The sequence below is a fragment of the Pipra filicauda genome, unplaced genomic scaffold (assembly GCF_003945595.2).
Source record: "Pipra filicauda isolate LSUMZ 115617 unplaced genomic scaffold, ASM394559v2 scaffold33_size4404698_pilon, whole genome shotgun sequence".
Taxonomy (NCBI): Eukaryota; Metazoa; Chordata; class Aves; order Passeriformes; family Pipridae; genus Pipra; species Pipra filicauda.
In genome coordinates, this window is record NW_024104465.1 from 2,680,438 (window position 1) to 2,695,556 (window position 15,119).

Sequence of the window (15,119 nt, forward strand, 5' to 3'; positions counted from 1 at the left end):
CCTCAGCTTCTGTGACTCCTGGACAGTGGGAGCTCATATGCAGCAGGGAGCTTGCCTATAGGAAGAGGCTCCTCTTACTGTCCCCCACTTAGATTGTAAGTCACAGGGAAAACAAGAGAAATACATTTTACTCTGTAGTTTTCTTACCACTGGACCTTCTCAGGATGGGAGATGCACCATCTTGTGTGGCTTTTCATGTCTGAGGATGTCACCAAGTTCAGACTTAGTCCTGGGTCGAGCTCCAGCTTTGCAGGGAAGCTCAAACCAGAATTGGCCTTTTTGTTGTGCTGAATGCTGGTTGATCTTATTCCCTTCCTATTTCACCCTCCCACACCCTGTCCCAGACCACAGATAACATTTTTAGGCATGCTCTGAGTAAGCGAGAGGGAATGGATCCCACTGGTAAGGGAGGTAGTTGGGTAGATGAAGTTACTTGCTTTAAAACATCTTCTCTAGAACTTTCCTGGCTTCAAAATCAGCATTGGGAATTCACTGGCAGCTGAGCAGGGATTTTCAGGCTTTCACTGGGTTCTGAGTTGGGAAACCAAAATCCCTGAGGAAAAGAAGATTCCAAGTCCCTCTCAGGCTCCAGGTCAGAGCACCTTTCCAGCCCATCTCCCATTTGCCCCTTCAGAGGAAGGTACTGCCCTCAGCAGTGTCCTGCTTTCTGCACCTCTGCTTCAGAGGAGCCTTCCCGAGTGTGGGTGAGCGTCACTCTGCCCCGAAGAGCCAGAGCCCTGTAACGTGCTGAGAGAGCAGACTGTCTGCTCCTGGCATTTCTTTATATTCCAGCCCACAGCCATTCCCTTTCTGAGAAACCTAACCACTTTGTGTCCTTTCTTCCCTTCCTCTCAGCTCCCTGGACACATCTACTGCCATGAGATGTCTCAGCCAAGGATTTTGAGCCAAGATATGAGGGAAATGGTTTAACCAGATGTGTGCCCATGCCTGTGACACTGAACTTTGAGATGCTGATATTTAAAAAGATTGCCATCTCCCCTGCCTCCCAGCAGCAAGGTGAGTAATGGGTGGGACAGCAGCATATCCAGAAAAACGCCTCTTTTTCAAGGGGAAGGAGAGGAGGTTATAATTCGAGTGCAAAAATTTGCTCCGGGCTGAAAACTTGGCAAACAAAAGCTTAACTTAGGAGTGATTTAAAAGGAAACAACAAAAAAGCATAAAATAAATCAGGGCAGTCATTTTGGGTGGAGATGAGGGTCCAGAGCTTAAAGATCATTCTTTAGTGGGGGAGGAGAAGGAGCGGCTCAAGACAGAGTTGCATTTGGCTCTCAGCCCTACTATAACTAAGCCTTTCAAAGCAGGAGAATAAACTGAATACAGTTCCTGGCCTCTCCCTTCACCCATTTGTCAGAGGAAAGCAAGGCCCCCTGTACTCTTTAAGCAGAGTGGATGCAGATAGGGTGGTATTAGCTGAATTTCTCCTATTGCCACTTTCTAAATGTGGATTTCCCTGTACCTTAAATTGTAAAAGCACATAAAGTCATGGAGGCTCAGCTTGCCCAGGAGATAAAGAGGGGCAACTGTTGCTTTCAGCATTGTGACTCCCCTCAGGCCCCCTCTCTCTGTGCTGTACCATACCTGCTGCTCAGCATCTGTGCCCTGCTTCTGCCTTCAGCACTGCACAGAGCCACTGCACACCACGCTGGAGACCTGAGCAGGAGGATGGCTGCTCCTTACAGCCCTTACCTGGGCTGACTCCTCTACAGTCCCAGGTTCACAAAGCTAAGGAAGAGGAAGAAGAGCTGAGTGGCTGCACAGCAGCAGAGACCAGAACACAGATCATGCCTCTGGAGGGAGGGCTTTTCCAGACTGTTACCTAATGTTTGTGGCACACGTGATTGGCAGCACACTTGGCACAGGCCTTGGGAAACAAAGACAAGGTCCAGCCAGTTACCTGCCTTTTGTCATCTCCAGACCCCTGGCCCTTCCCGCCTGTGTTCCAGTGCATAACTGCATTGCAGGCTCCCTTTGTGGTTCTACGACTGTGAGATTTTCCTGATGGCCTGGAGTCTCCACACATCAGGTTAGGGAGCAAAGTATAATGGTGGCATTTTAGACAAACTCCTCCACCTAGAGAAGGATTTCACAGCAGAGTGGGTTAAGCACTGGCACAGGTAGCCCAAGAACTGTACAAAAGCTCCATCTTTGGAGATTTTCAGACCTCAATTGGATGAGGGTCTAGAGCAACCTGACATGGCTTTGCTGACTCTCCTTATTGCTGTGCACACTTCTAAAATAGCCATCCCCTTGGCTGCCTGGTGGAGTGCTTTGGCTGTAGCAGGTGCCAAGGAACTATAGGCTAAATGAGTGATCAAAGGCTCCCTCCCACTGCATGGTTTCCCTCCCAGGTTCAATTCCATCAGCTTCAAGTGACACGGGCAGTTATGGTTGAGTTGGGATGTTACCTAGTTCTGCTCAGAAGAGGCCTTCTGTGAAGAGCAGCACAGCTTAAACCTCTCTGGCTTTTGTCACAGGCTTCATAGTTTGCTCGCAAATATTTTTGTATGTGTTCACAGATCCTCCCTGGCTGAAGAACTTAGTGCTCTCCAGCAGCTGACAGTGCCACATTTTGCTTCATGTAAAAGAAATGCACTTTAATTCTGTTTTTTCTCCAGGCTTAATGAGGGCAGGTAGAACCAGCCACTACCAAAACTTTCAGAACTAGGTCTGTTTATTTGATTTGATTTGTGCTTCTGGCACTTTTGTTCTTGCAGTATTAAGAGATTTCTTACCTTTACTGGTACACTGCATGATTTGAGACCTGTTGTCAATATCTCAGTAGAGTCCTTTTTTGACCTCTCTGAATATCTCAGTAGAGTCAACTACTGAGATGTTGAGGGAGGCTGTTCAAGATGCTGATGCTTTCATGTATTGTCATTTCTAGGGAAGACTGAAGCCACTGAGCATGGAATCCAGCCCACCTTCTACCTCCCACCTCCCCGAGTGCAGCCAAAACATCTACAGACTGATCTACAGCTGCTCACAAGCACTGGAACTTACACTTGTCTATGTTTTCAGGACACAAGCCACTCCAGGAAAGCTGCTTTTGAAAAGGTATGTCATCTCTTGTTTAGATTAAAATAAAATGAAAGAGGGGAAAAAAGAAAAACATTTGCCTTTGGCATCAAAACAAAGCAAGTCTTTCTTTTCCCTAAGCTTCCTTAACTGTGCTTTGTGCAAAAGAAAATGTAAAAATGAATGGGGATGAAGGTAAAGGCAAGGTACTGGCATTGGAGATAAGGTTAATCAGAGCCCAGCAGAAATAATATGGAGTGGAAGAAGTTTAACAAGTTCATTTTATGTGCCACTGTGTCATGCTTCCCTTTGTTGCTCAAGAATGTTGCTTCACTGGTTCCTAGGGTGTGAAAGGGCCATGCTGCTGGGAGGATGTGCCCCCAAGACCATGCACGAGCCACTACTGGGCTACCTTTCCATCTGAAAATTGTTGTTTTACTTGTATTACAGTTTTGCTGTGGACCAGGAATGGGTCTGGATTTTGTAGTCACAGGTCTTCTGTAGTATGATAGCTTGTAGAACAGTACTGTGCAGGACAACAGTGTAATGAGAGTAGGCAGGCACTCCAGTCAAACCAAGGGAAGTTAATATGCCTCTGTAGAAAACATTCACAGTGGTCAGGAGGTTTGAAAGATACCCATCTTGTAAGGAGCTCAGAAGATTAAGCTAAATGCTCTTTAAAATAATGGAGATCCCTCTGACCTTTGCTTTCAAGGGCAGGAGGCAGGACAACATAGACTGTGTTGTGTACACATATAAAGCAAAGCCCAGGAGGAACCTCACAGACCCTGTGAGGAGGGGTAGAGGGCACTGTGAGAGTGTGACAAGCCCTGGCATATTGACACCTCACCACTGCGAGGAATGGCTTGAAGCCAGGCTGGGGCTGAGCTTACAGCAAGGACTGACATCTCTCCCTGCTGCCAGTGTTTGTACACATCCCAAACTGCCATTGCATGGTCTGAGTCCTGAGACTGGAAGAGCCAGCTCCCTCTGCCCATTGGGTAGGTGTGCAATGCACTGCAGAGACATCCCAGCCTGCTGGCTTTCCTTCCCCTCCTCCAGTTCCCACCTGCACCCCCAGCCCTGGAACAAAGACTCCCACTAAAAGCAAAGAAGTAGCTGTAGTGGAAGATTCCCTATTACTGCCCACATGTGAACTGCTGCTGCTGCAGGCTGTGGCTCGTGTGATGACAGCAATGATTCAATTAAGTGATTTTTGAATACTTCCTCAAATGGCAATAAGTCCTTTGTGTGGACACTCTTAAATCAGTTGGAGTGGCCAGGAACTGATGGATGTAAATTTGTAAAAGAAACAGAGCTGCAACTCTGCTTCCCTTTTTTTTTTTTCTGTGTGTTTCCTCTACCTAGAGGCACAGCCAGGCAGTTTGATGACCATGCCCTGCTAGTTTTTAGCTCAGCCCCTCAAGGGGAAAAAGAAAATAAAAGTGGTCAGTGTCCTCCACCATTTGTTCTGCCCTTGGTGATGTCAAAGCCTGCTCCAGAGCACGCTCCAGGTCTGTCCATCATAAATGCCCCTTCCACCCACTTCAGCCTGAAAGACATTTCATAGGCCTTTGCTGGAAAGGACCACACATCACATGTGAAGGACTCAGAAAAGCCAAGGTAGGACTCCTGTAACAGCTGTAACTCAGACGTTTTTGCACACATATTATTTTTAGTTAATATAGTTGGTGTTAACATTAATGCCTTAACCCTTGAGGAAGCTAGCTAACTTCCAGGTCAGTATGGCCAGGGAGCTGGCTAATTTCCAGAGTTTTGGGGAGAGAGCCAAGAAGTGCAATGCCAGGGTGTTTCTGGCTGCTGGTGTTCCTGAGTGGACCACATCCGGGTCTGCACTGTATCCTGGGCTTCCAGCCCTGTCTGCCACCCCACCACCCTCTGCTTGCACTGTGGGCTGTGTCTTTAACAGCAGGGCTACACATTACCAACAGCAGCTGTGTGTACTGATACTTCACCCAAAATTACTTGAATAGGACAGACTGGCAGCTTGTGAACCAAGCTGTACAGGCTGGTGGCTTATGAAGGGACAGCCACCTTTGGTCCAGGAGTTTTGTGTGTGTAAGATGTGGCAAAAAAAGTGACACCATCAGCCATCCACCCGCCGTTGTTAGTGAAATGTGGATTTCACCAGGAAAAGGCTGTGGCAAGCAGGCAGGAGAGGAAAAGGGAGGGGGGATTTCAAACACCACAGCTCAGAGAAAGCAAGCCCTGCGTTCGTGCTTACGTCAGTAGCCTGTCTGTGTGCTGACCCCAGGCTCACCTGAGCCTTGGCAAAGCTCCCCTTTGTTCTGTGTTGGCGTTCAGAATCCAGAGTTATCCCACCACCACTCCGTGACCCGTTCCACCCAGACAGCCTGCCCATGATTGCTTCATAAAGCAAGACCCAGGAATCAAAAACAGGGCATGTTTCCTGAGCAAAGATGGAAAACAGCTGTGCTGGAAAAAAGGAGGGGTTTGCTGGCTGAGCAGTGGAAAATACAGATCAAGGCCTAGTTGTGCAATCTTCCCTGGCTGGCCTTTGGATGCTGTTGTGGCAAGGGGACCAGCTGCAGTTGGCAGGAGGCTGCTGCCCAGTGATAGGGGTAGCGAGAGCCTCTGGTGACAAGGCTGGAAACCCAGAGCTTAGTTTTACAGATGCTTGGGAGGCTGATAAGTGACATCTGGTGATGCTGCCCCCTCCACTGTCCTGCAGTCAGGTCTGTCTGGCCAGTCCCAGCTGGCGTTTGAAGGGCCAGGCCCCTGACTGCAAAGGCACAGAGCTCTGCAGGGCTGCAGAGCAGCAGCACCAGCCCAGGTGTGGAGCTCAGTTCTGCCTGATGCTCATAAAGTGCTCCCCGTGCAGCCACAGCCAGGGGATGTGGTTATGTTGTCTGGCCAGGTTCCTGCCTCCGAATCCCCAGCAATTGTGCAGGGAGGCTGAGCAAAAAATCTTAAGGCTGGAATCTGCTCTGCCACTGCCATCTTCTAAAATCAAGGGAAAGCTGTGTCCTGATTTCACTAGCCTTAAATGGTGCTTGCTTCAAGCAAGGCTTCTGGAAGAGTTCTTGACTTTTATCAAATTCAAAATCCCTAATGAAAAGTAAACTAACCAGCTGCATCTGGATCCAGAGGCAGGAGGTGCGGGATTCTCTGGGTTTTTTTAAATCTAATTATTGTGTACAAGAAGGAGAGGATGGACAAGAACAGAGAGGGGGAATTAGGCCTTTTCTTCAGAGCCAAATTATCAAAAAAATTACCCTCTCCTGCTGAGAGAGCCCTGCAACATCTCTCCCAGTGCTCTCAGTAACTAAGCAAGAAACTAAAGTAAGGGGCAAAATGGTGAGAAGGCAGAAAGCAAATGAAGTAGACAGGACCATCAATCATGTCCTAGGCTGATACATGCCAGCTACATTGGCCTCTCTTCTCAGCACCTGGACCAGCAGAAGACAGTATGATGAATGTTTTTCACTCAGTGGTATTGGAGCTGTGGATGTGCTGTAACTGCAGGGGGATTGTGCTTCCTTACAACTGGCTCAGCCTACCGAGCTCAAACGTGGATCCAGCCCTTGCTCTGCAGCAGCTTCCAACAGTGTTCATCACTAGGGCAGCACAACTACAGAGGGAAAAAGCAAACCCCAAACTGATCACTGCTACAGAGCCCATAAAGGGAAAGAAGGAAGATGTGGCTACGGTGACCTGTAGCAGGGAGGAAACTGCAGAATTTAGGCAAGAGCAGTGCCCAGGCGAGGTGTAGAGGGAAGCAATTTTGGTCCAAATAGCAAACTTGGGAGTATTTATAGTTCTGTGTTGGGAGCTAAACACCACACACACACCACGTGGAAGGAGTGAGGGACTTAAGGCTCTGCTGACAGCAGCCAACCTCTCCTTCAGTTTGATTCTCAAGGTGCAGCTCACAGGAGGCTGCAGGAGCTGCTCCCACAGCACAGGAAAAGAACAAGACAAAGAACATGCATTTTGCTGAGGCAAATGCACCTGCTTTAGCTATTACTGATTTAAGCCAGGTCACACTAAACTTGGTACACAGCAGGCTTTGCACAAGTGCACACAAAATCAATTTGCTTAAACCTGGACAACTTTGTAAGACATCCAGACAAACAAAACCCAGATAGATGCACAAAATTAATAGCTGGTAACAGCTTCAGCATTATTAGACCTGTTGAAAATGTAGCATTACTTGCAGATAAAACCTCCAGTGCTTCAGTTTATCATCAGTACAACACAGGATGACGGCATATTTTAGAAATAATTTGCAAAGCGAGGTGATGGTCTTTTGGCTTTTACTGATCTGAAATTATTCTTTATAAAAATTCATCCTCCCCTTTTAACTTCTTATAGTGGTATCAGTCATGAGAGTTCTCATGAAACAAACAAATATTCTCCATCTGTATCTACTCAGCAGGGTCCAAATGGGACCTCAATAGTGGCTGAAACAAAATTTCATTACAAAAAAAAAATTGTTCCCATGGAAAAGTTCCAATTTTGATGAAATATTTCCTGCAGAAAAGCAAAAACCAAACCTATCATTCAAAGGTTTGACCCAATATCTGCTCTCCAAGAGGGAGAAGGGTAGCGGAGAGAAAGAAAGCAAGTGTGGGTTTGGGAGAAAAGAAGACCTACCAATAAATGAGGGTAATGAAAGCAGAGGGAAGAAAGTACAAATTCCCAGGCATTCCAGACATATCTGGTGTCCTTTACATCCTGCACTCTGCACTTCAGTTGTACAGATTTCAGTGTTCCACCGCAGAGGCAGCTGCAGTTCAGTTGTGAGTTATTATATGAAGAGTTTTGTGTAGCTGTTACAGGATCTTATGAGATGAAAAGGACCTGACCACGGCAAAGAAAGTAAAATAGAACATGCAATCTATTAACTATGCTGGAAACCACTTAGGCCACAGAGAAATGGGTGCCAGGAAGCAAAAACTTCCAGAAGGAATTAGAAATAAAAGGGCAGAAAAAGGAAAAGGAAAGTCACTGGTAGCTGGGAGAAGAGTGCAGGCTCATTACCACATCTGAGCTGTTGAAAACAGCCTCTGGTTTTGTGTAGCTCTTCATCTGTTTTTCTGTTCATTTTTGTCCTTCTCTTTAACCTTGCTGGGTAAAACACATCTCCAAGGACAAATAAAAATGATTTTCTTGCCAGTGCTGCTGACTTTGCAACCTGTCAGAAAACTGACTAAACTTGAAGCTCTTTCAGTCAGTCATTTTAAAATATAGTCAGCATTGTGTTTAAAGAAAAAAAAAAAAAAGGAGGAAGAAAAAGGCAATATATGAATTCAACAGCAGGGCTGCTCTGCTGTGTATTGCAGCATTCCACCAGCCTCTGGGAGACAAAACCCAGGTGATGAGTAGTGGGACAAAGGAAGTGCTGCAAAATACTAGGCTTGGCTCTTGCAGTATGGTGAAGATGCTTCATTTGTTTCAGTTAAATAGTTATTTTACTGAAGGATCCTCAGATCCAAAAAGCTGGTCTAGGAACCAGAAAACACCCTCAAGAACCCAGGCTAAGGAAATGCGAATTAATTTTGCTAGGGTCACACTTCACCTGCCCAGGGAAAAGTGTCTGAATCTTAGCATCTGGGAGGTTGAAATCTGCAGTGGGTGCTTTTGTCATTACTTCCCTGGAAGCATTTCCCCTTTTTACCTGCACCACAGGTGGATGGAGAACTATTATTTATTTTAGGAATCTTTTCTGCCTCAGCTGCTTCACTGCTCCTCAGAGTTACACTTAGAGCCCAAACAGACTGGGAGGATTTATGCATTGGCAGGTCCATCTACCATCTACTGTTGGCTGCTTTCATACTCTGGTTAGGAGAAAGCAGGGGGAACTTTTCAAAATCAGCCTCAGCTTGCTCAGGGTCACAACAAAAAAAGGTGAAATTATGATTCCTCCAGATTCTGATGAGCATCAGATTTTGGCTTATGAGCCAAGTGCAAGGGGATAAAATGGGAGGTTGTGAGTGCCTCTTTAGGCCGTGTTTGTGTGGGAGGGTTTGCTTTGTGAAGTAGCTGGTTCAGATCCCTGAATGGAGGAGGAAAAAACAGAGAGAGAGTCAAGGTATAGGAACAAGGTGAACTCTAGAGCAAAAGATGTAATTTTTCAATCAAGCTTTTAATGAAAAGATCATAAAATAACAGTTTCTCATCACTGTACATTAAGACTGCAAATTTCTGAATGCTGAGATCATATTATAATTTCTGTATCTTTTTATATGACACTTGAGTTGAAGCCACAACTATGTGTGGCTCTGACCTGAATTCAAGCTCTTGAAGGAAATGAACAGAACATTGCAGCAGGAATGTCGGCCTTTCCCTTGCCCTTCCCTCCTCTCCCCCTCCCCAGGAAACATCCAGGGCTCCCAGACTGACTGATAGTTAAGGCTTAAAATTAAAAAAAAAAAAAAAAAAAAAAAAAAGGAGATGCAACATCCCTTTTTCAGTTGTATTTAAAATTTTAAAATAAAACAGGGAAGAATATCCAGCCAGCCAGAACAAGATCCTCTCCTCACAGAAAAGTTATCCCCAGCCAGTCAAAAGTCCTGTGGAAGGTTAGAGGAACAGCTGGGCCAGGTGCTTCGGTGGGCAGCTTGTGACAGAGAAAGTTTAAAACACATCCCACTCCTCAGGGAAAGCCAGTGCTGTGAAGTGGGTCCCCCAACTGCCAACAAATGTCTCATAAAGTGTTCTTGCCCCACTGCAAGCCAGAGGGACTGTCCAAAAACCACTGATCCCTCTGCTCAATGCTGGCCTTCAAAATGCTTAGGAAAACTAGGGAAGGGAGGGAAGAAGAAGATGGCAATAGGAGACAACTGAACAAAAATGCATTTCTATCTCTAAACTTCTGTTTCAGGATCTTCGAGTTGTTAGTTAGAAAAAGGAAATTAGAATAAATAGGAATTTTGTTGTGGCAGATAAACTAGGGCTGAAATGAAGAAGCCATCCTGACTTGGAGGACCAGCTCTAGGAGCCTTACAGCAGAGCTGGAATTGCCTCCCAAGGGTCCCAAATATTTTACTTTTACAAGGAAAGCAGCAAATTTAGTGAGTCTAATGGGAAATCATCAAAGGTGAAATTTCTTACCCTACTCTGAAGAAATGCAAAATACGAGGAGTGGAAAGGGGCTGAGAAACAGCTACTCCTTTTGCCTGCTTGTCTCCTGCACTAAAGTCAGGACCATGAAGTACCATGGGACAAAGTATTGCAACAAGCCACTTTCAGCTATTGAAAGCAACACCCAAATCTTCTTTTTCAAGAATATGGCCAGTTCTGGAGTGCAAGGGTAAGCTTATAGAAAGAAAGGATTTTACAGTAAATGGAGAGACTTTAGTGATGTTGAGCAAATAATTATTTAAACAAAAACTAAGGAAAAAATGGCAGAAGTCTGTTTAACTATTGCAGAATTACAGCTCGGAGCTCATTTAGATTTTAAATTCTTGCTTAAACAAATGTTTCTTCAAACGTGCCATCTCAGTGATGAGCATTTCTGCTGTCTGGGGACAGCTCAGTTTGCTACCTGGAGCCTCTTAAACCCACTTAAAATGTAGGGAGGTTCTGTCTCTCTATTTTTCACTTGCTTTTCCCTCAATTCCAGCACTGCTGAATGGAAAGGTTTCTGAATTTGGCAAATATCCAGAAATCAGCAAACATCCAGCAACATTTCTTCTTGCTAATTTTTAAGGCTGTAGGAGGTGCTCACTCCACCAGTACTGAAACAGGAGGCTTTGCAAAAAGGACAGCTTTCCCCCTGTGGGGCTGTGGGGAACCTGGTGCTTCAGGATCCTCAGCAAGGCCCATCACAAGATGGCACAGAGGCTGTTGGGTTTGGCACAGAGCTTCCTCTGCCCATCCTGGGCCTCGACTCCCACCTCTGAGATCCCTTATTGCTACCACAGAGGGATGAGGGGGCTTCACTCCAGAGCTACATCCTGTTCTTCAGGCAGGACACAGACTTGTCTCAGTCACAGGCTGCACTCAGAAGCACACAACTGTTCCTCTAATGACTTTCACCTTCTCCGGATTTTGCCAGCAGTCACCTCAGCTTTCATTTGTTTCACTAAGTGCACTGGATGTTTCTCTGGTCAAGACCCAAACTCCTGCTTTTCAGAACTGAAGCGACACGGTAAAATACTGCTAACCCAGACTTTGAACCTGCACTGCTTGAAAACAATGCTTTCCACACACACGAGAGAGAGGAAAACAAAAACAAAAACCAAAACAGGAATCGTAAAAGAGTGACACTGTAAATTGAAACATTTAAATACAGCAAAAACATAAATTCCTCTTCTATGCAAAGCTACAAAAGTCCAGTCTTTGTATTGTCTTCACAGGTTATGGTTTATGGCTATGCTGAGAGTCTCTGAGATTCTTTTTTTTTTTTTTTAATATATTTTTTTTTCATTTTTTTGAAATCCTGTAGAGAAGACCCTGCGGACACATCTTTGTGTTTGCAACTTTCTGAATTACATTGCAAAACTGTGCATACAGAATCTGAGAAATAAATACATTCATTACTGCACATACATATTGATACAAAAACAACACTGTCAAATAGTGTTTGCACCATCTTTGTTAGATATTAAGACCAGGCAAAATTAATATTTCATTTTCCATCAGCCCCCCCTCAAATGTTTGAGGTGGCTTTGGTGTAGAAGGTAAAAGCTACAAAGGGTCAAGACTAATCACGGGGAGCTTTCTTAAACCTTTTTTTTTTTTTGGCTTCAGCAGTATTTTAGCAAACCACCTTCATTGGTCACCTTTAAACTGTCCTACCATGCAGACCAGGCTTAGACTTCCACCTAGGTGGCCGTAGGAGTTTTGGTTGGGCTCTTTGCACATAACTGTAAGGTCTGGAGTGAATGGGTCCAGCTGGTTAGTTAACGTGGCTCTGGGGGTCGGAGCAGCACAGCCCTGGCAGGAGGAGCCGCTCGGTGCCCGCGCTCTGCCCTCGCACCGGCCCCGAAAGCTCCCCGAGCCGGGCTGGGCACGGGCGGCAGGGCTGTGCGTGCTCCTCATGGCAGCAGCCCCAAAGCCTCACAGAAGCTGCGTGTCAAGAGCTCTTTGGTGTCTTCTGTGATCTTTGTGGCTCCTGCTAACTCCCCCGAATGCACAGAGCTGGGCCTTTGGGGTTTTTTGCCAAGAATTTGTTTTTGGAAGTTTTGCAGTAAAGGACTGGAAAACAGCCCAGCTCTGCATGGCTAAAGTGAAGGAGATGTGCTGGGTACAGCAGCTCCCACCATCCTCTAACAACATCCTTTTCTGTCTCTAGAGCTTCTTGCATCTCTCTTTACCCTCTCAGTGCCCTCAGACTCCTCTAAGGAAGAGGGAGGCTGGAATGCCTCTACAACAGTGCCTGGGTCTCAGTCCCAGCAACATCTCTCATGGGTTGAATAAAAAAAAAAAGTTCTCCGTGCCATATTTGTCATTGCCCACCCTGTTCCCCACCCTCCCCGAGCAGTGCTGGAATGCAGGCTGGGACACAGATCTCCCCTCCCAAGCTGGGGGACACTGTGTAGCCTTCAGAGACAAACCAATGGAAAAAGTAAAGATTAATTTTGACTGGCCCCTAGATCTGTTGAGGTCTGAAACTGTAAAAGTTTATGTAAACAATGAGATAAATATATTAGTACTTTTCTGAGCCAAGTGAGGTTCCATACTCATTCAAATGTGCTTTGGTTTAAAAAATAGTTTTGTGAATTTGGGTATGAGCTTCTTTATTCTTTTATACAACTTTTGCTATTTTATCTTTTTTTTTCCTGTTATTCCGAAAACATTCTGGAACTAAGTGACTAAAGCATATACTTAAGCTGCCTGGCCTCTTTTTTTTTCTTTTTTTTTCTTTTTTTTGTTTGTTTTTAAATTGTTTTATTCCTCTTGAGGCTCTTTGTGTATTTAAAAAAAAAATTAAAATAAAATAAAATAAAAACCAAAAATGCAACTCCCTCCCCCCCACCCTAAAACTCTTAAAATCTTAAATATGAAACTAGTGTTTTGCTTTCTCATTAAAATACAGAAAAATGTCTGATACAATACTATGTCGTACAAATGCAGTTGAGTGTTTAGGCCCCGAGCAGGCCTGAAACAGTCCCTGAAGTTTTGAGTATTATTAGTTATTCGTTATTACTGTCACAATTTGGAAAATGTTGTTTATACTCAAATCTATGGAACACAACTTTACACAGCTATTTGAAAAAAGAACAAAATTTCCTTTTGTACAATACTCTTGCTGTACACAGACTTTATGTCGTATTGTTTAAGTGCTGGGGAGGGGATAAAGTTTAAAAAAAAAAAAAAAAAAAAAAAAGACGCTCCGAAAAAAAGTTTTTAAAAAATAGCATTGGGTCCTGAAACTTCAACGTGATTCTCAAGGCCTAAGAAACAAATGAAGAAGGGGCCTGGGTGGGGGGGAGAAGCTACATCACCCACACACATCTTGTAAAAATGGAATTAAGAGAGGGGGAGCAGGGGCTTTGTCTGCTGAGGAGCCTTGGGCTGCTCCCGGGCTCGGCTCCATCCTGTTGTCCCAAGGGTGGCTCCTGCCAGGCACCCACCCGCCGTCCCCAGCGCTGGGGCACTGCAGGGCCACAAGGGAATGGGAAACCCGCATCCAAAACCCGCAGCTGGGGACGGGGCTCATCCCTGGCCGTGCCCTTCTCTCTGAGGGAGCCCAGCACTGTTTGGGAACTCTGGCCCTGCCGGGTCCTTGGGCAGGCGGCGCCCGGGGCAGCCCGGCCTTGGGGCTGCAGGGGCGGCAAAGGCAGGGTGGAAGTGCCGAGGAACTCATCTTGCACAGCTGTGCCTGGGCTCTGCTGAGACTTGCTTTGAGAAAAAGGTAGATGGCAAGGCCTTCCCTGTCTTCCCCAGAGATTATTTCAGGGACATTCTCGGGGTGGGGGGTTAGCAAGGAATCGAGGAGAAAACAATTCAACATATATTCAAAATGTGGAAGTGCTAAAGACACTAAAACCTCACCTAACCCCCCCCCAAAGAAAACAGTGCATCTCAGCACAATTAGAAAAAACCAAAAGTCCATGCTCCCCTCTCACACTCCAGGGCTTGCAGGCGCCCCGGAGCAGGCGGACAATGGCACTGGGAGAAGCTGGAGCGGGTGGAGAGGGGTGAGCGTGTTCCCTGTAACGTGACACCTGGCCAAGGCTCAGTGCCTTCGGGTTGTCTATTGCTTGGAGCCTGGATTCCAGTTTCCTATGTTCATTCAACTGACCCAAAAACTTCTCATGGACTAGTCTACCTTAACAAAAAAAAAAAAAAAAAAAAAAAAAAAGAAAAACAAAAAACAAACAAACAAAAAACCAAAAAACCCCAATAGAAAATGAAGCTTATATTTCTTTGTTTTAGTCAAACATGCTCACTTTTTTTCTTTTTTTTTTTTTCTTTTTTGGTCGAAACTTTAAAAAATTGTTTGTTTTTTCTTTTTAAAAAAGACAAAACGTGAGGTTTGGTAAACCTTACGCATAGAGACTATACTGGTTTGAGTGGAAAAAAAACCAAAAACAAAAACCAACAAATGAAAAAAACAAAAACACAAGTGTAAACCTTAGTCATTTCAGAAGGGATGATTCTACTGGCTGTGAATTTTTACCACCACAGTCACGGGAGGCTTGAAATAAGCCATAGCTTTCCACAAGGTCACGCCAACAAAGTCAAGGGGGCCAAGAATTGGTGGGCAACGTTCTCTGTCTTCTCTCCTAAACCAATAGCAGCTGTTGGCTGTGATGTCTTATGCAGATGTTGCAAGAACATTTTGTTTCTTTTTCTTTTCATTTTTTTCCTTTTTTTTTTTTTTTGTGTGCGTGTGTTAAATTGTCTAAAAGGGAGGATATGAAACACTTTGGTTTGCTTTTTCCTCCTCTCCCCCACCTTATTGCACTCTGGATTCTAGTAAATTATAGGCTGCTATGCCCTCACCCTCTGTCCTGCCAGGTGTTTACAGACTGACCCAGATGTGCTGGGGGAGTGGAAGATGAGGGGGACATTTTCCCCTCCCCATAATATCCAGATTCAATAAACAAAGCTGGAAAGGGCCCAAAAAGCTCAGAGAAGTTTTCTGC

General features: G+C 45.3%; 1 protein-coding gene across 1 annotated transcript in view; it reads left to right on the forward strand.

Annotated features, from left to right (window-relative positions):
* Nucleotides 1-863: 863 nt before the first annotated feature.
* SUSD2 (sushi domain containing 2) overlaps nt 864-15,119 on the forward strand; it is a 158,816-nt gene continuing 144,560 nt past the window's right edge. Inside the window, exons 1-2 of the mRNA XM_039384179.1 lie at nt 864-1,017; nt 2,906-3,075. The gene's annotated coding sequence lies outside the window, so the exon portion shown is untranslated. The remainder of the gene's footprint in view (nt 1,018-2,905; nt 3,076-15,119) is intronic.